Source organism: Falco biarmicus, chromosome 3 (assembly GCF_023638135.1).
Source record: "Falco biarmicus isolate bFalBia1 chromosome 3, bFalBia1.pri, whole genome shotgun sequence".
Classification (NCBI taxonomy): domain Eukaryota; kingdom Metazoa; phylum Chordata; class Aves; order Falconiformes; family Falconidae; genus Falco; species Falco biarmicus.
Window position 1 is genome coordinate 42,023,917 of NC_079290.1, and position 25,517 is coordinate 42,049,433.

Genomic DNA, 25,517 nt, shown 5'->3' on the forward strand with positions numbered 1-25,517 from the left:
TAGAACATATGTGTCTCACTGTCATATGATGAAAGCACATGTGTATGAATGTTATAAGTTTGGAGAAACTGAAAGAATCAGTGCTGGAGCACTATTTCATGCCATAGACTTTCAAGAGGTTCCCAGGCCATAGCACGAGTGTCAATCTAAGACTGATGCACTAGTCTCCTAATGTGAAGTACATTTTAGAGATGAATACACATCCTTAAAATCAATCTCTTATTGACAACTTAAAACCATCTATCCTACTCAACCTAAGTAACCACTAAACGCGCCCCCCCCCGCCCCCCCAGTCTATAGATATTCAAGAGTGGATTTTGGAACTTGTGGACCTTTTCTGACTGAACACAGGTTCATGCAACTCCTGCTGGCACTTCAGAAAGACATGTTAGTTAAATTTTAAGAAACCCCTGAACAAACTGTCTGAAATCTTGTGGCACTGTGCCTCTGCTAATAAACCGCAAACTCCTCTTCTAGAGAAATGGACTACGGTGCAGAAGCAATTGCTTCACTCCCCCCACTTCTTGTCACCTGATAGCCTCAGGGTTGCCACTAATGCCAGCTCCACTACAGGCTTGGCAGAGCAGCAGTGAGCCCAAATTAATAAAGCCCAGCTGGATACAGGTTGACACCATCAAGAGCCTCTGTGTTTCTCAGGGAACAGGCTTAACATGGAGCCAGATAAGATTCATATGGGCTTATTAACTCCAGCTCTGTGTAATGCAAAAGCAGCGGTACTGATTATGGTGTTGAGATGCTCCTGGAAGCAGTGTAGCCACATTCATGTGGCTCTGAGCTTCAGCTAATATTTGTGGCATGAATAATCTGCAGCACATGGATAATCAAGTACTGACTGTAATCCTGCTTCTGAATGGGTGCACAACCAACATATCTAGTGAGGCAGTGCTGATACAGAAGAATTTAAAAGCTCTGAGCCTAAAAGAAATCCAAACTCTTTATTTCTAGACTGTCAGCAACTTGTTTTGTATGGAAACCCAATACTGAATCTTATTATTTAAGGGAAGGAATTTTATTACTTATAGCCAGATTCACCTTCATGCACAGGGTGAAGCACAAAAATCTATGAATCACTTCAGGTCTGTTTTGACCACTTGGCAGTGCTTCTTAGGTCTTAGGCTGAGCCTCTCCTGAGGTATGAACATGCCCCTGAGGACTCCACCCTGCTTAGTGCTAAACAACTTCTGAAGGTGATGAGTGCTCTTACATTACAGCACTAATCATTATTTGGAATTTTTTGAACTCTACAGGACTACTTCTCTAACTTCTGGTTTTAATATTTTCATTGGAAATGAATATGTGTAATTGACTTATGTAATGCTCAATGGGACTTAGCAATGCTAAATGCTTACTGAGCACCCTGGGTATCTTTAACATGAGAAAGATACTCTAGAGTTACTTGCCTCATGAATACAGGCATGTATTCCTCATGAATATATCCCTTTTGTCATAGGTAAATGTATATAAAAGTTAGTCATAGACTAACTTTTAATCTAACTTTAATCACTCCTTAGGGTCACATAACAGCATAGGTTGCAATTTATTCATGTTAAATTCACAGCAGTTTTAACCCAGTCACTGTCTTTACCTCACACATACATCTGCATCTGCTTAAATAATTACACTGGGTGGGATTCACCTCCACATTGTAGACACCTAGATTTAATTCTCAAAATGTCGGTGTCACTACATGAGGTAGGTGTCTAAGCTTCCACAGCAGTTAAAGGGGAATCTAGTCTGTACAGTCAGAGGAACCTGGAAACTGGCTGTCCAGTTGCAGCTCTCCAGGCACCACTGGCTATATCGATTCCGATGATATTGCCTATAATGGGAGACCAGATATTTACACACTAACACCTACAGCTAGGTCTCTGAATCCCACCCAGTAGATTAGGTAATTGATGTCATTTCTGAGTTATTGCCTAACCCCTTTTTCTGAAAATATATTGAAAAGACTGAATTTGAAAGGGTTTCAGGATACAATCAACCTCCTGTACATACATTGACTAAAATCTCCCTGGAGATGCTCCTCTGAGTTGTACTTAAAGGTACAGCTACTGTACAACTATAAGAGGTAAAGAGAAAAAGGAAGAGGATAAAAAGTCACATTGGGAAGGGTTTCTTAAATTTTCATGATTTCCCAGCTTGTGTCTGGAGAGTCAACAATCACCACAACAAAACAAGGCTAGAGATTATATCTATGTCTTTATTTATATCTACCTACAGGCACACATACATATATGCATTATTTTCCTTTCCTATACAGGCATTTAAAACTCAGTACACTTATTTCCTCACAAGGGTAGAGAAAGCATATTAGTGTCCTATAATCTGTGGTTGGGAGGAAAAGCATAGGCTTGCCTGCAGAAGCATGAATTGTAATCCTGAATTTTAACAGTGTAAGCCAATAGAATACTGTTGCCTTTGGAAGAGTGGCATTGACGCAAGACTTCACTCACAACACTAAAAACACTCACTGCTTTTCCTTATGCTTTAGGGAAGCTGTGTCTGAGTACCCAGTGCTACTGTGGGGCAAAGTCTGGCACAATTTTACCCTCTAATGCTTTTTTACTTTCTCCTGAAGCCCAATATACCATCATACTCAACAGTGCCCTCTTCCCCTTCCTCTGCTCAGCTGTGCTAAGGAAGCTAAGGAAGCTGTCCAGATCCCAGATTTTGCTCTGAAGAGCTTGGAGGCAAACTACAGTGCGTTTTCAGTTAATATTTAGTCTCATCTTCCATCTGACATTTTTACATCTTCCACAGCTTTCTACAAAGATAAAAAGAGAACTGGGAAGATAATAAAAAGGAAAAAGGTTCAGGGAAGTTTTAAAGTTAGGGAAACTTTGATAAGGAAAAATGTAATTAGAGGGAAGAGAGAAGGAAGGCAGTGAAACAAATGGCACAGATGTGAGAAAGCCATGTCCATACACAAGTCTGTGCTGATTAAGCTAATCAGGTTCAGTTAAACCCCTGCATTGACACTTCTGGGAACTGTGACACGTATGAGAACAAATGAATAATCTCTAACAGTACTTGGGTCACTATAGCATGAACCAATGTGCTTTTCAGCCAGCATGCAACAAACCTCATCAGTGTCTTTTCAGAGAAATGTAGTAACTTAACTTCAGAAAAGCAATTAAAATAATCCGTACCTATCGTGCTGCACAGCTTAGGATACCTAAAGTTCCTTGGAGACCTAATACTAGGCTTCTGGGTCTGCTCAGTTGTCACCCTGTCTTTGTTGCACTAATTGCCTAAGATCCTGCCTTTTAGCTAATGCTGTTTGGGAGATGCAAAACAGGCATAAGTCTCTAAACGAGCCCAATTTCTGAGGCACACATTTGTCATGGAAAATTCATGGGATGTTGGGGATCTACAAGAAAACTGGAAGTTTGAGATTGAAGCCCTCCTTCTCATGGTGACACCTGGAGCTCCAGCTCCAGTTGCAGGAGAGTTCCTTCATCACCAAGCAATGGTGACAAAAGGTTCAGTCCATCTCTCCTGGGAAAGCTGCTTCAAACAATACCCATATGCTGGGAAGGAGGAGGGGGAGCTTGGTTCTGCAGGTTAGATCACTTGGTGTGGGGATGGGCTGGCATTCTTGAGAACTTTCTGCTCTTTATCAAATTACAATGTTGGGATTATATATAAACAGTCTAGGAGGAAGTACTGAGACTGAGGACGTGACTTCAGGCTCCAAGTATCTGCTTCCCAGAGAAGCCTGATTGTAGCCCTGGCCTGGGTTTTTGTGTTTCTGCAAGAGACAGATATCTAGGGTAGTATCTAGCCCTTTACCATCCCCTAGAAGACGTTTCCATTTCCTCTTGCTCAAATCCTAGTCAGAGAGAAGAAAATCTACCATACAGATTGTAGGTGTCTGATAATACTTAGCAAATTCTATTCCCAGAGCATCATAACCTTAGCTGCCTTTATTGCCTTTTCCTTCAGAGTATAAAACTTTTCTCCAAGCATTCTTCACCACTAAAATATACAGAAGCCACCATATGTGGTCTGTGACTGGTTTGGAAATGTCAGGCTTCCATCTGAGCAGCTTAATGCATTTTCTGATTACCTGTTAAAGATGATTCACAGCATTGTGTAGATCTGTAAATGTGCAAAAATGGTATCATTACATGACTGGCTTCATCACTCAACAACCCAGGAAGGAGCCAGGAAAGCAGCACTTCAGCTCTAGTCCTGAGTTTCAGCTATTTGATCAGACCTCTTTCCTTAGGACAGATGCTTGCAAAGTTTCACAGAGGCTGTTGTTTTTCATAACTGCAGTTGTAAGTCTGGTTTGACCTACCATACCTAAGTATATTTAAACAAAAAATGTGCTTACAACCCAATAAACATATAAGTGATTCTCTCTGGGTTTTTGGTTGGGTTTTTTTGTGATCAAGAAGAAATTTGCTACCTAGCTTCAACATTGTTTGCTGTTTAGCTAAAGGCATAAAAATTCCTTCAGGAGGTCTGAACTAAATGAAGCTATAGATTTCAGAGCTGGAGGTTTAGAAATTCTCTCTGCTGTATGCTCAAAGGCACAGAGCTCTCTTGGGCAGAGGCTACAGTTCGCCAAATTCATTGAATGAATGCTAAAAAGACCCTGATCTGCTTAAACACAGAAACAACTTGTCATTACTTGCACTGTCAATACCTGAAAACATGTGACCTTTGCTGCTGGCAAAGTAACATCTTATAGCCCAGAGGTACATTAAATGAGCTTAACGTAGAATCAGTTTGACACTAACATTAATCTAGGGCATGTGGACTTAGAAGAATCACAAATCTTCTTTTATAACTTGAAGTAGGTCAAACATCTCCCTTTACAGAAATAGCATTTGAGTTCACATAGCTAAAAAAAAATCCCATTATTTAAAATAAACATCTCTAAGACATATACAAAATATTTTAATTAAGTAGCTGCATTCTATCCTGCTTACTTTTTTTCCGCACTTTTAACAGCACATGTTATTCTACTCCTCACAAAACTCTTGTTTAGTTTGTTAGCACCAATAAAATCGCACTTCCCTGAAATGGCTGCATTTCAGTGATGAGTGAAAAGATCCCTCTTATTTTCTTCATATACTAAAGTGACAGTGCTACTTGAAAAGACATTTCTATTTTATTTATACTTATAGAAAAGACATAAGTGCACAAAAAAAAAATGTCAGTGAAACATATGAGTCAGAAATCTCTTCTATTATTATTTAAATAGAAGGTACACACATTTCAAGTTTGCATTTTAAAACTCTGATCCACGGAAGTATTTTGTTGCTATTCAATGTACTAATCAAGAATGCACATAAACTGTTGTCCTGCACTGAAAATTCAGCTTGCAAAGTGACACTTTCTTATTCAGCAATATTTGCTTAGTGAATAACAAACTTTAGAACTAATCCAACAGCAAAAAAAAAAAAAACCCCAAAAAAAGAAAAAAGTAAAAATCATTCTATTTTTCCCTGTTATCTCTTTTTGGCCGATACTGTTAAAAAGGTAAATAGTTTTTTATGTCACCTTGTATATTAAACTCAAGAGTTAATCACATTCCTGTCAGATACAGTGGGGCAAGTCCTCCAGAGGTGAATGGCTTGTTCAGAAGTTATAATGGTGATAAAGAGTAACTCTATATAGGGCATCTACAGTTTGTAGCCAGCAAGTCTTTGCTAAAGGAATATGTCTAATGTAGCCTATATACCTTTAGTCCTAGTGATTTATGATTGAAGCTATGTTTGTAAAGTTGCTTGCTAGACAGTAGAAACTGTATAACTAATACATTCGCTGCAACCATCGTGAAGACGACATGGGAACATCATGATAATGGCCTTACGACACATTAACAAAAATCACCACAAATTTTTCAGAAGTCTGAAAGCCTGAATAGGACAGCTGTACCCTTGAAACGTTCCTGGAATGAGGCAGGTCCACTCAACTCTCTTTCATCACTTCTTTTTCCAGCAAACACCTATAAGCATCCCTGTGCCATCTATTCCAGTTAATATCCTTTGAGTTAGGTATTTGTTGCTGCTGTATTTCAGCATCTTGCTTCACCTTCAGCTCTGTATGACATCTCTTTATTTTTCACCCAGCCTGTGCCATGTATGTGATACAATATTCAGACTGGGAGAAAAGTCTTATAGCAGAGACCCAGCAGAAAATTTCAGTGCACTCGAGAATCAGACCATGCATTCAGAAAGTGATACAAACAGCACTTGGTAGTAACTAGAAGGCAAATCATGGGAAAAAGATAATCACTACCACCCCCCCAAAATATTCTCAAAATACTTATCACCTTTCATAAGCTTAAAAATGTATCATGATCCAGCTGAGTACCTTGAGGAGTAAAGGCTGTGCTTGTTCTGAGCATCACAGAATATAATCCTTCTAGAATATTAAGTATTATGTAAGCATACAGCCCTGCAGACACAGTTCACCGCTTCCACGTCATCACAGCCAGTAGCTGGGATATTAAAAAATTTATTTAAATCACAACCTAAATGCAAAGTCAAAGTTTCCATAGAAAAAACTGTGTTCTTTTGTTTTATGGTATTCTGAATTATTTAAATAATTATGCATAATATTAAATATTCAGGAATACAGTGTGCATGATGGTTTAATTTGGCACTATTTACACTATGCAAAGTTGTGGGGAAGGCCTCCTACCTAAAAGAAGTAGTTAATGCCTGTTTAAGAACTTAAAAACACTGGTGAAGAATGTTTTCATTTCAGTTACAATCACTGTGTCATCGTATCTTTATTTGCTTTCAATTAGTTGCATGGTTGAGCATCATCACTCAGTCATGTCTCCAGCTATTCACAAATACAGAATTAATGCCTATAAAGACCTGCTTTGTTAATCAGTGGTTATATTTTATTGCCTTAGTCAACTTAATTTACATTTTACAAGATTTCAAAATCACATGGAGGCTCTGGACCTGATCACTGAAGGGTCTGAGAATGCCTCCAGTGGGAACCAGCGTGGCCTTGAGCCTCTAGGATCAGTTCCTAGAGACAAACATGCCCACTGTGCCATATACAGCTGATGAACCATGAAGCCTGGGATTTCCATATGGCATTATGAGCATTCCATTACTGCATTATCCAAGCACTCCATGATCTTAAATGTATCTATTTCTGCAGCTCTCCTGTGAGGTTGTGAAGCTATGTTTTCCCTGTGGCATTAACAGTAGCACTTTGTACAGGAAGTCTTGACTGGAGCAAGAAGTGAAACTTAATTCCTCCAAATACCAAGTTCATCAGCTAACTAGTGCACCAGCTTTCTCACTGCAGCATGGGACCAATGGAGCTGAGAATGGGATGATGACCTAGAGAATATCCCATGTACAGCTCATTTCTTGTCTGTACACACTCCTATAAATTAAGAACTGCAAAACCAGCTGGGAAAAACCACACATTTTTCTTCCACATGAGCAATAAAGTGTAAAACATGGTTGAACTCTTCCCCAGAAGTAATATCCTTACTTTCAAGATTTCTTTAGGTGAAAGACTGCATTTCACTAGTACATAATCTGGTTGCCTGTCAAGACGAAAACCCACCAGGCCTTCATGTGACATAGATAACAACACATTTTCTTGTTCCTTCTGGGAACAGGCTGAGGAGGCGGTAGGGAAAATGATCACAACTTGATGCAACAATGAGCAAAGAAATGTTGCCTTAGATCTGTGAATCTGCAAGGCAACACAAATGCTGGAAAGCTTTCCCATTAGTGTTTCTTGGCCCTGAGTCAGTAAGCTGCTTCATTGCTATGTCAATAGCACATATACATATATAAACACATGTCCGAGTGCTTTTCTCACTCCAAGTAGATTTAAGCAGTTGCAGATATGTCATTTTTTCTATATGACAAAAAAAAGTACTCTGAAGAAATGTTAATCTTATCCATATACTCCACTCAAAAAGCATTTACAGTTTTAGTATTACTGTATCTCACCACTAATGTCACATTAGGCAGTTTTGTCTGTGTGGTTTTTCTTTAGCTGTTTTCTTCTATCATTCTGCTCTTAATAAATAAAGTCAAAAAAGCATTTTCTTTCCAGTATTGGTTTTTTCCATTCCTTGACTATACCATGCAACACAGTTCCCACGAAGTTCAACAAGGCCAAATGCAAGGTCCTGCACATGCGTCCATGAAATCCCAAGCACAAATATAGGCTGGGCAGAGAACGGATTGAAAGCAGCCCTGAGGAGAAGGGCTTGAGGTATTGGTGCACAAAAAGCTCAACATGGGCCAGCAACGTGCGCTTGCAGCCCACAGAGTCCTGGTTGCATCAAAAGAGGCATGACCAGCAGGTTGAGGGAGCTGATTCTCCCCCTCTGCTCCGCTCTCATGAGACCCCACCTGGAGTACTGCATCCAGCTCTGTAGCCTCTAACAGAAGAAGGAGATGAGATTCTTGGAGCAAGTCCAGAAATGCTGCAAGAAGGCTTTTACCATACATCAGATTCTACTGTCCATGCTTTATCTCTTTCCTCCAGAGGCCAGGCAAGACCACACCACTCCTCCTCCATCCATCCCCCTCTCCCACAATCCTCAGGGCTATTTGCTTAGCTGGAACGAGCTACAGCTGCACATCGTCCATGCCAATCAACCCACTGCCTTCGAGGCAAGGCCACAGCTGCATGTTATCAATGCTAATCAACCCACTGCCTTCATTCCTCTACACAGAAAGAGTCCACAAAGATGATTAGAGGGCTGGATCACCTCTCTTATGAGGACAGGATGGGAGAGTTGGGGTTGTTCAGCCTGGAGAAGAGAAGGCTCTGGGGAGACCTTACAGCAGCCTTCTAGTACCTAAAGGGGGCCTACAAGAAAGCTGGAGAGGGACTGTTTACAAGGACATACACAGACAGACCAAGGGGGAATGGCTTTAAACTGAAAAAGGGTTGTTTTAGATTAGATATTAGGAAGAAATTCTTTACTGTGAGGGTTGTGAGATGCTGGAATGGGTTGCCCGGAGAAGCTGTGGGTGCCCCATCCCTGGAAGCGTTCAAGGCCAGGCTGGATGGGGCTTTGAGCAACCTGGTCTGCTGGAAGGTGTCCCTGCCCATGGCAGGGGGGTTGGGACTATATGATCTTTAAGGTCCCTTCCAACCCAGACCATTCTATGTTTCTATGATTCTGTGATCATTATAATCTTAATGATGCTATAGGTCTATTCCTATCAAAGACCTTTTCCTTCTTTGCTAGAAAAACAGTGAGATACGTCTGGATCAAGTTACTGATAATAGCAGTGTATGGCTGAAAAATATCTCCATTCTTCTTAAACTTTCATCTGAATGGAAGTATTTGGGAGGGTCATGGGGAAATAATGACCCACAAAATTATTTTACAAAATCCACTTTAAAAATATTTCTTACATGAAGTATTAAAAGTATTTTTCTCAGACTGCATTTCCTATTTTGATGCCCTTGCACAGCATCAATTCTCCACTACAGCATGGTAATACAACTGATACTGGATAGGAAGAGAGTGATTTGACTTTTGCAGACAAGAAAACACCATCTAAATATGGGAAAAAAGTTCATAAATAATTCCAGAGACTGGCATTATGAAAGCTTGATCTTGAAATCTTAAGACTACATTTATACAAACGTTCCTGCCTTCCATTTGGTGCAGGTTGTGAAGGAAGCTTTTTGGATCTATTTTTGTCTTGCCTGTCTGTCTTTTCCTGAGCGTACTCTCAGCATACTGCCCACCAAAGTGCTGACTGCCTGCTCCTCATTAAGGCATGCAGTATGGAGAAACATGCCAGTAAGAAAACCAATGAAGCAACCTAATCAGCAGCTGAGAACCCCTTCCACCGAGTAGCAGGAGGTAACAAGGGGGGTAAAACTTCATATTTCCTCTTTGGACCTCTGCAGGTGTGAACAAATTTAATAGGGATGAGCAGCTACAAAGGCAGAGAAGTCCTTGTTGCTTTGTGTAAGTGACATGGTAATTTATGGGTATACTAAAAGTGAATCCCAGAATATTTACTTTCACAACTTCTACAGGGAAAACTCCAAGACCACAAACTTTCTGCTGTATTGACAGGCTGTAAAACACTCCCTCTGGATCTTAGTCAATGGTGTATGTAGAAAAACATAGGAAAGAATTATGTGTGAGAGGGTGACGGAAAAGAAAAACAAATGGAAAGGGCACTTGTTTGCCAGATCAGATCAGAAATGTACCCTGGGCAAGAAAGTCACAAAGTAGAGAGGAAATGAAGGGGAGTAATTCTGTCTTCTTGGAATATCCCATTTTATCAGTTATATCTATTTTAGTTAGAAGCTATTAACCCTAATGCATTTAGGGGGAAAATGCCTTACCTTTCAGCTAATAATCCCTTTCTACATAATCCTTTTTTCCAAACCAAGAAACTTGACAGCATGAGAAGAAAAAGGAGTTGAGAATGAAACAGTTTTGTTTTGAAAAGTGGAATATACTAACGAGATAGAACTAAGAACACTGATGGCAGAGATCACCTGGGAGGGATGCAGAAGCAATTAGTTTAGCACATGCTTCTTAGCCCGATAATCTTTGTGTGAATGCATGTCTGAACATATATGTGCATGCAACACAGAGATGTACCTCTGTGGTAGAGAATTTTTCCCATGGGACTTCCCTATTTTTGGTAGGTAGCTCCTTGTCACCTTTTAGCAGGAGGGAAAGAAAAAGCCCCTAGGAAAGGAGGTAAAAATGATTGATAGGATGCTGGCTAGAGAAAGACTGCCTGATTACAGATTCGGCATGACTTGGCTGCATGCTGTGTAGACAAATAATAACAATGAAATACCACAGCACAGAAAGAGGAACCCTACAAAATGATTGTAGTTCTGCTGTACGTCTTCTAGCAGGATCTGCTGATAGACAAGTTACTGTGCCCTCAGTGTGCATACAGTAAAATGAAGGCTGAGGTAATGACCTATTAAAAAACCTTACTTGCACTTGCTGTATGTCTCTGTCCCTCTGCTTCCCAGCTTCTCCTAAAAATCTAGTGCCCATTGGGATTTTTCTGAGATATTCCGAGAAACCCATCTGACCATCTACCCAAGTTTCTTGCTTGGAGATACCACCGGTCAGCCCAGTACTCGTGACCTATAGATCTCTCAGGCAGATTCACCCTCCTAAGCCCTGCAACATGGAGTGAAACGTTGTAATGCAAGCCTCTTCAGTTCTTGTTTCAAGATCATGCTCATTTCAAATGAAGTGAAGCTGGTTTTTTAAGCTCTTACATTTCCCAAAAATAAACTAGGATTGAAATGCCTGTTTGGAACTGGGACTGCGGTATGTGTGTGTGCAGTAAAGAAACTACATTTCTAAAAAACCTGACCTCAAGGGTTAAGTTGTATTTGACTTAATTAACTGAAGTTGGCTTTTGGAATGTCAGTGGATAATGTGCCAGGAAAGTCTTTGCACTGAAAGTGTCATTAATAGATTATATACATAAGAGACATGATTTTTAAGCTTCAGGTCAAAAAGCTGCCTTTTCATTTTTCTTGGAACTTTCCAACTATTTTATCCATGGTACAAATGATAACACTTTATTTCATAATAAATATTCTGAAGGCATTCCTAATACTGACAAATATGAATTACTTTTATGCATACTTCACAGTTGTAGTTTTGTTGTATGAGATACCATGACCCTAAATCTGTAGGGAAAAAGTCTGTTTATAAATTTTTCTTGCAAAATCTCTCTACAAAAGCAGATGATGTAGTCAATGAAGAGTGAACCTCTAAAGTTTCAGGTTAGATAAACAAAGTCCAAGCTTTAAAAAAAAAAGTATTAACCTTTGGATCTGCAAAAATCGCTTGGAAATCTTCCAGTATAAAGTCTTTCGTAAGATTATTTGTGCTTCCTGCCTTTAACATCACCAAAGTAGTCACTTGTCATTTCATTGTAGAACTGGAAGGTACTGCAAATAATAATCCAGTTCATTCTCTTCAACAAAAGCAAGACCACTTATCTACATCATATTATTTCATAACTTCCACTTCTGTGGAAATCTAAGGCATGCATTTTCTTAGCCCTGCCCTAGTCAACCTCTTTAAGAGCAACCTAGGAAAAATATAGATAAACCTATAGATAAACCTAGTAAAAATTTAGATAAAGTTGGGAGAGAACATTAAGATGGAGATAATAACTAGACTGATGGTATAGGACAGCTTGGATATCGTGGTATGCTATATGCAAACAAGCAATATGTGCTTTATATGGGAACAATACACAACCACACATACGGAGGGAAAATAAAGCAGATTGAATAATCTTATATTCATTCTAATTGTTACAAAACATTATCTGAAGATCTGGTAATTTAAATATTCTGTAATTAAAATAAACTGTGAGCTAACATGTCCAAATAGTAACTGGTTCCAAACTAAATTCCATACAAAGACTTGCACGTGAAATAAACTTGATGTATACCAGCTGTCTTTCATTGCTAGTAATGTCTTAATTTACCAAGTTTACCTCTGCCTTACATATACCTGCTATTAAATCACATGCATTTGCAAATTGTTTAACCAGAAATATTTTATGTAAATGAGGTGACAGAAAATAATACAGATGAGAGGAAAAATGAATCTCAGAGCATTTCAGTTTTCCTGCTCTGTGCTCTGTCACGTGGCTTTATATTTTTATTTGGTAAGTTGAGATGTATGATTTGATACTCAGCTTAGTACCATAATTCCCACATCACAAGGTCACCACACAACTTGCTGTGACCTCCTAATTCCACCTAAAAGTCAGACAGGCCTTGAAAGCACATAACTAGCTCAGATCTTTTGGAATTGCTTTCGCAGAATTGCATAAGACAGCTTGCATAATGCTTTTCTTTACCATGACCAGCTGCATACAGTGACAGTAGCTTCCAGTTTTCATAGATGTGATGTTCACATAAACAAGGGAAAATTCCAAATCATTACTTTTTCCTTAATGTATATCTTTCCCTGCAGAAAAAGTACGCTTTCATCTTGACATAAGTCAAGCCTATAAAATATTCCTGTTCATAGGCTCAAGAAAGGCATACATTTTGTTTACAGGATATTATTCAACAACCACAAAACATGCAATTTCTGGATGTCTTCAAAATTAGAAAGTTAATAGTAGCAAACTTTGGATTGAGAAGCTATCTGTGTAATCATTTACTGACTCACTAAAATGTTAAGGGTCCTTGGGTTAGTCTTGAGCCTTTAAAGTCTGGCAGGATAGAACCTCCAGAAGATTTACTACAGCTTAATTATTGACCTGACATAATACTTAGGCTATGTAGCACATGCTGATGGCTTGTTTGGTTTAATTAATTACTGAATAAGCATTTTATTTTTGTACCTTTGAAGATTTCCTGCAGTTAATGTGCCTTGGTTAATTTTCATAGCATTGGACAGAAGTCTGTATGTCTTGCTCAGTGAATTGATTATAGGCAAAACCTGCAAAAAGGGGAAAACACATTAATACTTATAGCCGCTAGGAATCACACATTTTAGTTGTAACACAAGGTCTGTTCATACCGGATTTAGAATTTGTTTGCAAAACTAAACTTATTCATTCCTATTTACTTTGCTGAATCACTCTGCAGAACCAAATTTATCCATGTCTAACTACCTCGCTTACAAGTCAGCAAGCTGCCATAGTTCAAATAACTGAAATATCAGCAAACATGCATGAATTTTTGAAGACCCTGACTTATTTGGTTTTTTTTCATTATTAAAGTACCTATCAATGTGTACCTGCTTTTTCAGTGCCTTAATACATCCGAGAAAACTCATGGCAGATGTTCTTCTACAAAAGGGAAAAAAATTAAAAAATAATAGTTTCTACTATTGTGAAATAACTGTACAGAAATTATAAGCTATACTTTATTTACCCATCAAAATGAAATTAAAATGTTTTTCTTCTGTATTCCCAGTGGGAAAGCTCTATCAAATTTAGCAGGAATTTATATCTTCAATTTAAGCACAGTTTTATTGTTTGGCTAACAAAATATTTACATCTCCAGACTCAGTTTCTAATGGATAGTTCAAACATCTAGATGTCCATCACAAGGTTCTGTAACTTTTCAGGATATTTTCTGAGAATATTTGTAATATTTTAATAGAATTTTAATTTTTGGAGGTACATGTATTTGCTTTCATAATTGTTCATTCACTTATTTGTTCTTTTTTAAAATAAGGTAATACTGAAATCATGTATAAATTAACACGAACTAGTCCATTTTGTCTTTAGGCAACTGAAATGTAACTACCAATATGTACTATATTAATCTAAATTCCTCACTCCTCTTCTTCCTTTGGCAAGAACCAATAGGTTCATATCTACTTTCACCTCTTCTGACCTGAGCTACTATTAAGATTTAAGATCTTGTAGATGATTCCAGTCAGGAGAAAGTTTCACCGACAGAAGAAGAGCTCTGTTTTGGTTTTTTTGATGAACACAGGAAATATTTTCTTGATATGAACTGTAATTTCACATTCCTTTAGCCTAAAATAGTCACAAGCTTCTGACAGAAGAGACGTCACCTTCACCTCCCATCCTGGTGGCACATCCCTCCAGTGAGTGCCCGCACACGTGCTCCTGCTGTTGAGGGGAGCCAGGTGAAAGAACTAATCTGACCAAGTACTAATCCCACCAGCCAAAAACATACCCGCAAAATAGCAAACAGATTCGTTTTCATATGGGTCAGCTCTGTCATCTGGCTCCCTGTGTTGTCACAAAACTGCCAGTGCTCTCACAATAAAGGAGAACTGGGGGCCACCACTCCAGAAGTCAGCACGTATATTATGAAACCCTCACCTTAGACAGGGGACACTAGAACCACTGGACAGGGTTTTCCTGCCTAAGCCAGCCCGTCAGTCAAAAGGGCCTTTCTCTGGGCTTTAGTTTCCTCTGTTGTGAAGTCCCTTTCTCTTTCAGGCTGTCTGCTCCCCTTCTTTGGGATCTCTCTCCATCTGGAGCACCACCCTTCTCAGAAGGGCGAGCCAAAGCCTGGCTGCCTAACGATTACGCACTCTTGAACAGCTCCGGGGCTGACTTTGGTTTTGGAACAATCATGCTTTACTGTTTCTTACAGCTGTTTTATAGGGCAGTGACAAGTAACTCTATCTGTTTTGAGGATAATGAATGCAGTGAGATTCTTCATTTGAGAACTTCTGAAAGGTCAAACCCAACCTTATTAGGAAAACTCTGGTGACTTGCACAAACACCAGCGATGGGAACAATGAACACATATGGGGAGCATTATTTCATGCACAGCTGGGTACCTGGGACCAAAAAGAAAAAAAAAAAAAAATCCCAGGAAAATGTGGGGCATTTAGACCTTCCAGGGAATGGAGTGCGAGGAGAAAAATGCACCAAAAAAAAAAAAAAGAATGAACCCTCCCTTCACCAAACCCAAAATGGAGTGTAAATCAAGAAACCTGAAATACACACAAACGTACTGATACAAAATTAAATGTAACTTTTGCTTCTCCAGTGCAGAACAGGTCAGTACAGTGGCATATACAGTGCCTACCAGTGGATTCATTGTCTCAGTAATCAGAAAGGACTGTGAATTTTAAATCACAGGCTTTTAGGTGGCCAAGACTGTGAAGGTCTGAATAAGTTTAAATAAAAAGCTGCCAGTATTTGGGAACTTAACAAATCACCTCACAGTTATTATTATGCTATCAGTAAGTACTTGCATTATTATAGTCCTCTAAATCTTACCTTTTTCTTATGAAAGAAAGAAATATGGTCATTATTTTCCACTCCTCCTCAGTTTAGTCTTTTTTTCTTCTGCAATAAATAAACCAATAGGAAGTTATAATAATTTCTAGGCAATAAATTTAATAATATTTTTAAAGAAAAAAAACCAAACCCAAAACATATCCCTTGCATTTATCTATACGTTATTTCTAGGAATATATCCCAGCTCAGTAAGAAAGACATTGTATAGAGTAATGTTGTTTTTTTTTAGTCGTCCCATAAGCCCCACTGGGACCATTACTTCTAATTTCAGCAGGAAAGGGTTACAGCAAAGTACATTGCTGCTGCAACTTTCTTAATTTATCAACAATTCTCTTCTTTAATTCTTTTTTTGAGAAGGTTATACTGATAGTGTACAGTATCTACAGAGGGCAGTAGCTCTCTAAAGCTGCTTCTGCAGGTGTAAAGCAGAAATCCAGCAAGACATTTACATTTCAGCCAGTAAATTCAGTTAAGCCTGCTTACTAATAAATCAAAAAACAAATCAATGTGCTGTTAAGTTTTCAAGTTGGTAGTGGCTGTGAAGACCAATAGGACTTCTGGGATTTCATCTTGAAAATTTAAGCCCAGAATCGAGATAGAAAATTCTTAATGTAGAAAAACCAAACACATAGGCATGAAATAATTGGAAATTATGTTATATATATATATATATAAAATGATGTTATTATTGTATTATCTAGTATGCATTTTTGGCTCTCTGTCTTTGAGAGATTGGTCTCTCCAGCTTTCAATAATGTACTTTTTGTTGATCGGTTTCCAATTTTTCAGCAGTGCTGTAACAGCTAGGATAATCAGACTGAAGGGTTTCTTTGTCATTCTCACTAGCTACCATTGAACATTTTTGCTCACCATTAATGTCACATAAAGTTATGGGCAACTAATGAAGACGTGCCTTTTTCTCTGTATGCCCTCAGCACTCCTGGGCATGTATATTGCTTGGGCCAAGAGGCTAGGAATTAAAAAAAAACATTCTCAATCACACTCAACACAATTTATCCGCCCCAACATAAGCCCTCCTTTGACCACATCACAGAAGCCAGCAACGCCCTGCCGACCTTCTGAGTGCAATGACTCCTAAGTTACCAGCGCTAAGGGACGGTTGAGTGCACCAGGCCCTTCCCACAGGAGCTGGTTGAACGCACAGTAGTGTTACAGAAATCTTTTCTGCCAGCAAAAACTGTGATATACTGAAAGGCCAAGAAGTCACAATGGACATGATTTTTCCACTTATTGTATTAGCTGGACCAAGTCTCAAGCAGATGATGCAAGGAAAGATTTAGCCATCAGCCACAGTATGAGAGGATGTGAAGAAGAGAAAGTCATGCAAACACTGGAAGTTGATTAATCACATTATTGCCTCAATTTTTGAAATATAAATGAAGTCTATGTTTCATTACAGTTACTTGTGGTAGTTATGTGGAGGAATGGGCTGCGATGTACAAGGCCAGATTCTTAGTCTCAGTACCAGAAGTGAAAATCCCACTGAAAGGGTGGCTGCACGGAAGTACCAAAGGATGAATTCTGTCCCTTCAATTGCTATAAAAAAAAAAGTATTTATTTCCTATTATTGTTGTTGTTATGGGAAACAAATTGGGCAAAGAACTTTTGAAAAGAAAGTGTTTTCTAATGGCCAAGAATGTAATAACAAAAAAAAATAAAAATTAAAGAAAACAAATTATCAAGATGAAAATAAACTAATGAAGAAAACGATAGTTAGAACAGAGGAAAGATGCTTAAAAACCAGTCTTCACATCATTCCTGTTCATAACCAACAAGCTGACAGCATGCGGACAGCAAAAGCTCTTTTTTTCCCTTTTTAAAATGTCTCCTTTTTTCATTGTGAGAGATCCATGATTTTTTAATCTTTTCTTTCTTGCTCACTACTGCACTTAGGATGTTAGTTTGAAGTACATGTGATAAGACGAAATCAAGAATCACTTAACAGCACCAGCTGAAGTGAAACATTGGCTTTAGGAACCTCTTTATTTACACATACAAAAGAGGAAAAATATTGGAAGATGAAGCAGAGTGAAGATGAAATAAGCCACTGGATGATATACTGAAGTATGATAGAGTCCAACAGCACTAGAATCAACAGAAGTCTTTCCATTTACTTTAGTGGGCACTGAACTACAGAGGAGAAAAATACACATGGAGATGGTAGCTACCATTGTAAAAGTTTCCCGATCCCTGTTTTCCACATTCAGTAGCATATGAAAATACGATACTTTCCAGTAGGTGCACAAATGAGTTCATTATGACTTAACATTAGGGACAATGCTATGTCATAACTTTATTCAATGGAAAAAAGGGCCCATTATTTTCTTTAAGTGATGCTGTGTTTAAAGAAATTGCTGGAACATTTTTATTTTTCTTCTTTCTTTCAGTTTTCCTCTTTAGGTTTCTGTGCACCATTTACTACCTAAATTCTGAATACAGCCTTAGTCAGGAACCTTGCCATAACCTGCGGTACAGATGGAGACTTAAAAGCACCCCACAATGAGAAAGGCTTACAGCATGCTGTAATGCAAGATTAGTATTTACTGTTCTGCCTTTGAACAGCAGGTGTTTAGATACTGCTGGATGGCATATTGTTTGGGAATTTTGTGGGAGTGTAGGTGTATTTGTGACAGTGAGAGAAATCCTTCCTGTATAACACAAATAACCAATAAAACATATGAGGGTTTACTATGTACAGGACTTTTTCCATACCTGGGACATACTGATAATAAAGAGTTTTCTGAATCATTCCAGAAGCAGTAATCCATGACTGTTACTACGTCCTGGGGTTGCAATGATCTTATTTAAGCTCACAAGAGAAACACAGTCACAAAGCCTCCAAGGAAGACCCAAGGGACTTCAGGGAGTGTTGTGTGATTGTGATTCACCGAACTCTGAGTCAGTCCTGAATTTATGTACTCAACTTCATGCCAGAAGGGAGGTCTTTCAGAAACCAGGAAAATAGTAGACCCACATCTTTCTATAGCCTCAGCTAGAGACATGTTCATTACTTCCTCAGACCAATGCTGTATAAAGAATGTCCTTACACAGCAGCTTCCCATTCCACTCAGAAACAACTTCCTTCCAGTGGAGAACTCGGTGATCTCTGTGTGCATAAAGTGCTTTTGCATTTCCAGGGTTTATATATTCTGTACACAAGCTACAAGTGCAACATGATTGCAGTTGTAATTCATTGAAAACAGAATGACCTGGAAAACATTTTGGTGGCTGACTTCACAAATGCTGATAAATGGACAAGAGAATCCAATTCCAGCTATTCAATACTTTTTTTGATGGACCATCTATAGGAATGATTGCAGAGCAGTCTGAGCAACCACAGTTTATGTAAGTGTTTGATTCTCCTCTGGCCTTGTATTTCTCATTGCCTTCAGTAGGCAATCTAAGAAGTATTTCTGAATAAGGATATATCCTAATGTTTCTCAGAACTGCAGCTCCATTATTGACACATAAGGGAGCTCCAGTACACACAGAGCTCTCCCACTGCCTGGCACTGTTATCAAGCCATCTAGCCTTGCTCATGATAGATTCAGAAGACAGAACAGTAAAAAGGCACCAAATGCCAGAAACTTATGAACATTACTAACTTCACCACTCATTCAGCAGTATTACCATAACAATGGAAACATCTGTTGTTTAAAAAACAATGGATCAGCCTATGCAGATCAGTACAACATCTAGTCCTATTTGCAAAACAGTAATGGTTAAAACTGATCTCATATGCTTCTAGATATTCACAACTCAGTGAGATTATCTCAATAGACTAATTTTTAACGGGCTTCTACCACTTACTGCTAAGATTCCTTGCTAAAAGAATTTCCACCATCCATATACTGGACATGCAAGGGGCAATTCAGCACCAGTCATAAAATGACCCCTGTCGCCCATTTCTGGGTGAAACTGCAGAAGAAACTTCTTGGTATCACCTTTTTGAAATGTGAAATACTGCTTTTAAAGGTCATGACCAAACCCCTTAAATTAAATAAGATTAATCTATATACATCTTTTTTCCTTAGAAAACAGACTCTGCTCATTTAATTTTTCATCATAGTTTTGGTGGATATGACTAAAAATTTACCATAGTATTTGATGTTTCATTTGGAAAAATGTGTTAGCCTGATTCAGAATCTATTTGGCTACGTTGTGAAAATACACTGGCTATAAGATTCAAGTCTGCTTCCAAACGCTTAGCTAGCTAGCTAGTGACAAAACTGGACACAACTCTTACACTTCAGAAGAACAAAAGGCAATTTCTACTTTCTAAATTAGAAGTAGAAAGCCAAACCGAAAATTTGACCATTAAGTGAAATAAAAATGCAATAAAGCCAAAGTAGCAGGCAATGCAAATACAATAAGTACTCTAAAATAATAGAAAATATTAAATTCAGCTCTGACACAGCAAGCCACTTTACATTAACTTGCAATTTTTTTATACTTTGATTTAACCAAAGGGTTTACAGCATTGGTGGATAAGGGAAGAGCAACTGATGTCACCTACCTGGACTTGTGCAAAATATTTGACACTGTCCTGCACAACACCCTTGTCTCTAAATTGGAGAGACATGGATTTGACAGAGGGGCCATTGGTGTATAAGGAATTAAGCTGGATGGTCACGCTCAAAGGGTTGTGGTCAATGGCTCAACATCCAAGTGGAGGCCGGTGATGAGTGGCACTCCTCATGGGTTAGTATTGGGACCAGTGCTGTTTAACAGCTTTGTTGACAACATGGACAGTGGGATCAAGTACACCCTTGGCAAGTTTGCCAATGACACCAAGCTGTGTGTTACGGTCAATGTGCTGGAGGGAAGGGATGCCATCCAGAGGGACCTTTATAGCTTGAAAGGTGGGTCCATGTGAATCTCATGAAGTTCAACAAGGCCAAGTGCAAGGTCCTGCACATGCGTCCAGGAAATCCCAAGCACAAATATAGGCTGGGCAGAGAACGGATTGAAAGCAACCCTGAGGAGAAGGGCTTGGGGTATTGGTGCACAAAAAGCTCAACATGGCCCAGCAACATGCGCTTGCAGCCCACAGAAAGCCCACAGAATCCTGGTTGCATCAAAAGAGGCATGACCAGCAGGCTGAGGGAGCTGATTCTCCCCCTCTGCTCTGCTCTCATGAGACCCCACCTGGAGTACTGCATCCAGCTCTGTGGCCTCCAACAGAAGGAGATGGAACTCTTGGAGCGAGTCCAGAAAGAGGCCAGAGCAAGGCCATAAAATGATCAGAGGGCTGGAACACCTCTCCTATGAAGACAGGCTGAGAGAGTTGGGGTTGTTCAGCCTGGAGAAGAGAAGGCTCTGGGGAGACCTTACAGCAGCCTTCTAGTACCTAAAGGGGGCCTACAAGAAAGCTGGAGAGGGACTGTTTACAAGGACATACACAGACAGACCAAGGGGGAATGGCTTTAAACTGAAAAAGGGTTGTTTTAGATTAGATATTAGGAAGAAATTCTTTACTGTGAGGGTTGTGAGATGCTGGAATGGGTTGCCCGGAGAAGCTGTGGATGCCCCATCCCTGGAAGCGTTCAAGGCCAGGCTGGATGGGGCTTTGAGCAACCTGGTCTGCTGGAAGGTGTCCCTGCCCATGGCAGGGGGGTTGGGACTATATGATCTTTAAGGTCCCTTCCAACCCAGACCATTCTATGTTTCTATGATTGGTTTGATTTGGTAAGTACACCAATACTGAATAGAAGTATAGGTTTAGCGGATATTCCAATTATAATTATTCCAATAGAATTAATCACTAAGGAAAGTAGAAGCAAATGACTGATCTTAGAAACACCAAAAAGTTGGCAGAATTGGCTTGAAAAAGACTGAACCTGACAGGCTTTTATTCCTCAAAACCAACTTCTATAGAAACTGTTATAACTCCCCAGGGTGTAAGGTATTGCTGTGTTTCTGCTGTGCAATTGTGGGAGAAAACAAATAATTTGCATTTAAAAGGATATCTATGTCAGTTTAGGTATTAGGGAGACTCTGGCAGCCACAAAATAGTCTTAAAATGTTAACTGATACTCAAAATACATGAAGGGGGAGGTGGAGCAGGAAATTTCTTAGATGTGACTTGATGCGAGTTAATGAGCCCCCAATTATGTGTGTGCTTTCCCAGATGATAAAATATCAGCATCTCCCTTTGCCTTACTGTTCTGGCAGATCTGTTTTTTCAGCAGCCAAATACAGCCTTTTGTTTAGCAAGAAATGCAAATGGCATACAACATTGCTTCAGACAGAAAAATAACTCAGGAGTTTAATAAAGCAGGCTTTTCCTATATTTCAGCACTTAAAATAACGAAGTCACTGTGACTTGAATCCTGACTACTCCTTATCGCCTTCTGAACATAAACAACAATGCCACTACAATCAATGAATCAAAAAGCAAGATGACTTTAATTTAAATATTTAAGGAACAATTTAGGAAAGTGAAACCTGTGAAGGCAAGGAAGGAGGGAGGAAAGACTACTGGTTGCAAACTTTGCCTCTCTGATTTGGAGAATGCAGAAGTTTACTTGAAAAAGTCAGAAAGAAAAAGAATTATAAGTAATAAATCTTTTGTATTATCTTGTTAATGTCATTGCTTCTCAATTTTTTTTATTACTCTTTTTTTTTTGAGAAATGTGGAACCGTTCCATAGCTACAACTGAGCTCTGCCTTCTGTCAAGTGTTGCAGCACCATTGAAGTTTCAACTCAGTTAAGCAGTTCTGTTGTGCTTTCAATTCCCCCCCCCTCCTTTTTTTCTTCCAGTGGATTGAAATGTGACCAAATAGCAGCATGACTGTGAATGGAAAAGATAATTCTCACACGATATTCTTCCCAGTGCTTTGGGGGAAACACACACATACAAGCACTTTGCTCATGTCTGATTCAAGATGTGAAAAAAAAAAAGAAAAAAAAGGCAAATCTGTGAGATTTTTTTCTGAAATTGGAAACACACATAAAAACTCTCTCCTATGTATTTGTTTTGTTTAGCCTAATTAAGACTTCTGCTTTAGGTTGCCACAATAGACACTAAACATTTGCAATATATTTATTGAGGTTAAAGGAATTATGGGATGAATTTGTATCTATTACACCATTATCCTTAAGAAACACTGCTTTAGTAATCAGTTGGAATATATTTTTATCAGTCAAAAAAGTGACTTGTCAGTCTAACCAGAGACATTTTGCATCCTCAGTACAGTATATAATTCAGAATGCTAGCAAATTTTGTTTCTCATTAAAAAACCTCTTTTGTTGAAATCTTATATTACCATAGTGGCATAGCTGGATTAAAGATGAAGGCAAAAGGACTCATGGATTGGCTGGGAGCTATAGTCTGCACCGCTTCTCTCATATTTGTGTAATTTTTTTATACTAATGGATGTCCTTATCAGGAACTGAAAAATGGGCAAATCCTGAGGTGAAATATGTCCAGAAGAGTGAAAACTATGTTAAATATTCTAATGCTAGAGGTACAGGGATTTACTTCTGTTGCTGTGCCTCCCACGCACACCCACACATACACACACAGAACAAATATTCACTTCCTTTATTAAAACATGATGGTGGAACTAGTTCTTACTAAGACAGTTTTTTTTTCCATGTTCTACTCACAAAATCTAAATTAGATTAGAATCAAGCTTCAACTACATTAAGTCTCTTCTTCCAAGGAGGTCTTTTTAAACACGTATTTTTTGAGTTTCTCCAGCAATATGAAGGGCTGTGAAATCTCTTAGTTATAAAACCTGGTTTAGAACTTAAAACTTGGGTTTACATTCTTTCATTCATCTTTTGTATTGTGAACTTCTTCTGAAGCATAAAAGATGGAAAACTGGTATCAGCAGTCCTTCCTTAATATCATGATGTACAGGATAGCACAATATCAAGACATGAGTAAACTCAAGGCCATGATGCACGATTTTGGAAATTCATACTCTGTTAAACTAAGTTCTTCCAGCTGTCCCACTTTCTATACCCCCATCTGTGGCCAAGGTAACTGCCCCTATAACAGAGATAGCAGAATGGGAGGGAATTATACCCCCATGCTTCCCAGTGCTTCTTGTTTATAGACCGATATAACTACCGAGTAAAAATGACTACTTCAATTTACATCAAGATGCAGAGTAGTTGAGGAGCCTTATTTGCAATAGGACCTCTAATCTCCAGTACATTAATGGAGCAACAGCTGGGAGGAGTGATTTTGAAATCTTTTTGAGGAATCAGAGATCTGTGTTCAGGCTCCAAGCTGCAAGTGAGGAGTTGAAGTCTTCATTTCAGACCCATTGCCCTGCAAAGAGTAGACCTAACTAGCTAGCAAGAAGGAAACGTCTGCCTTCTCAGAGCTTAGGTGTCTAAATTATATTGCTCAGGAATAGATGACTCATTCTCTTGAGGAGGTTCTATCAGGTACTCAACCATTACATGGTCAAAGCTCTTGTGGTTGAAAGAGCACTGCCAAAGAAATTGGAAACATCCTTCAGATGAGAGTGGTCACACGTATCTGCTCTACGGGAGTCCCTAAAAAATGATTCAGATATTTTGCCCCAAAACTATGACAGGAAAAATTAAAATTATGTTTCCTAGAATACACCAGAGGTTGGTAGAAGTGATGTCTTGCTAATTAAATGCTTGGCATTGAATGAATTGAATATTGAGTGCCATTCACAAAGTTCTTAAGCTTAGACAGCAGGGAGCTTTTAAAAGGGCAGGTAAGAGCAAACTTAGGTAGAAATCAGACAGACTGACTGGGAAACAAAATTACCCAGAATAATCATAAACTAGGGTGGCTTTGGACTTTGTATGTTTTAAGTTCATAAATTTCAGCTCTGTTGGTTAACTCTTTTATCTGGCAACAGATAGAATTTTAAGATAACTTTATAAGGACAATACATGCATCAATAAAATATGCATGTTGTATTAAAATTAGGTTGGTTTAATTAGCAGTTCTAAAGTTACAGAGACATAAAAGAACCACCACTACTGAGATCTGACAGTGAAGTTATGGGAGGAACTGCAAGCAACATGCAGATGAAGAAAGGCAGCATTGCTAGTGCTGCTAAAGAGCAGCAAGGAACTCAGAGGAAACAATATAAATGATGATAAGAGATGAAAAATTTTGGAGGCTGGTTTCAGAGCTCCAGACTGTAGAATGCAGTTGTTTGAAATGGACCTATTTCAAGACTGACAAAGTTCACTTAAAGTCCTCTCAAACTTCTGAAAAAGGCAATAAAACCCCTAACTGAAAATAAAGCCTAAACTCTAAATAAAAGTATTGCATGTTTTTAGCCTATATATTTTAAGTAGTAGTCTTCAACACTCTGTTAAGGTGGGCTGCACAGAAACTCATTGTATTTGAAAGAGACTCTTTAAAGGAGATCTTAAAGGTGTCTATTGTGACAGACCTGGCCAAAAACAGGAAGAGGACCATCCCATGTGAATATATTTTGGAGAAATATTTGTCCTGCAGCTCCCTGTGACTGGAAGGGCTATTTAAAGGTGAGTTAGAGAAGAACTGTATGCATCGGGAACAAACTACAAGCTGGAATGGAAGGTTGTTTTAATACACTGCTTTTTATAAATATCCAGTTTACCCAGAGACACTGAGAACTCAGGATAAACATCAAGAATAAAAATCTGAAGTAAAATAATGAAAACAAGACCTTGAGGGCAAGTGTCTTAAGCAAAATAAGCACCTGTCATCAAGTTTGAGGATGATACCAAACTGGGGGGAGTAGTGGATCTCCTCA

General features: G+C 38.8%; 1 protein-coding gene across 4 annotated transcripts in view; it reads right to left on the reverse strand.

The window, feature by feature from the left end:
• The window catches only part of SULF1 (sulfatase 1), a 127,875-nt gene that overhangs the window by 89,312 nt on the left and 13,046 nt on the right, over positions 1 to 25,517 (reverse strand). For all 4 annotated transcript variants that reach the window (XM_056332271.1, XM_056332270.1, XM_056332269.1 and 1 more), the window contains 2 exons: positions 15,732 to 15,800; positions 13,359 to 13,456 (listed from right to left, as the gene is read on the reverse strand). The gene's annotated coding sequence lies outside the window, so the exon portion shown is untranslated. The remainder of the gene's footprint in view (positions 1 to 13,358; positions 13,457 to 15,731; positions 15,801 to 25,517) is intronic.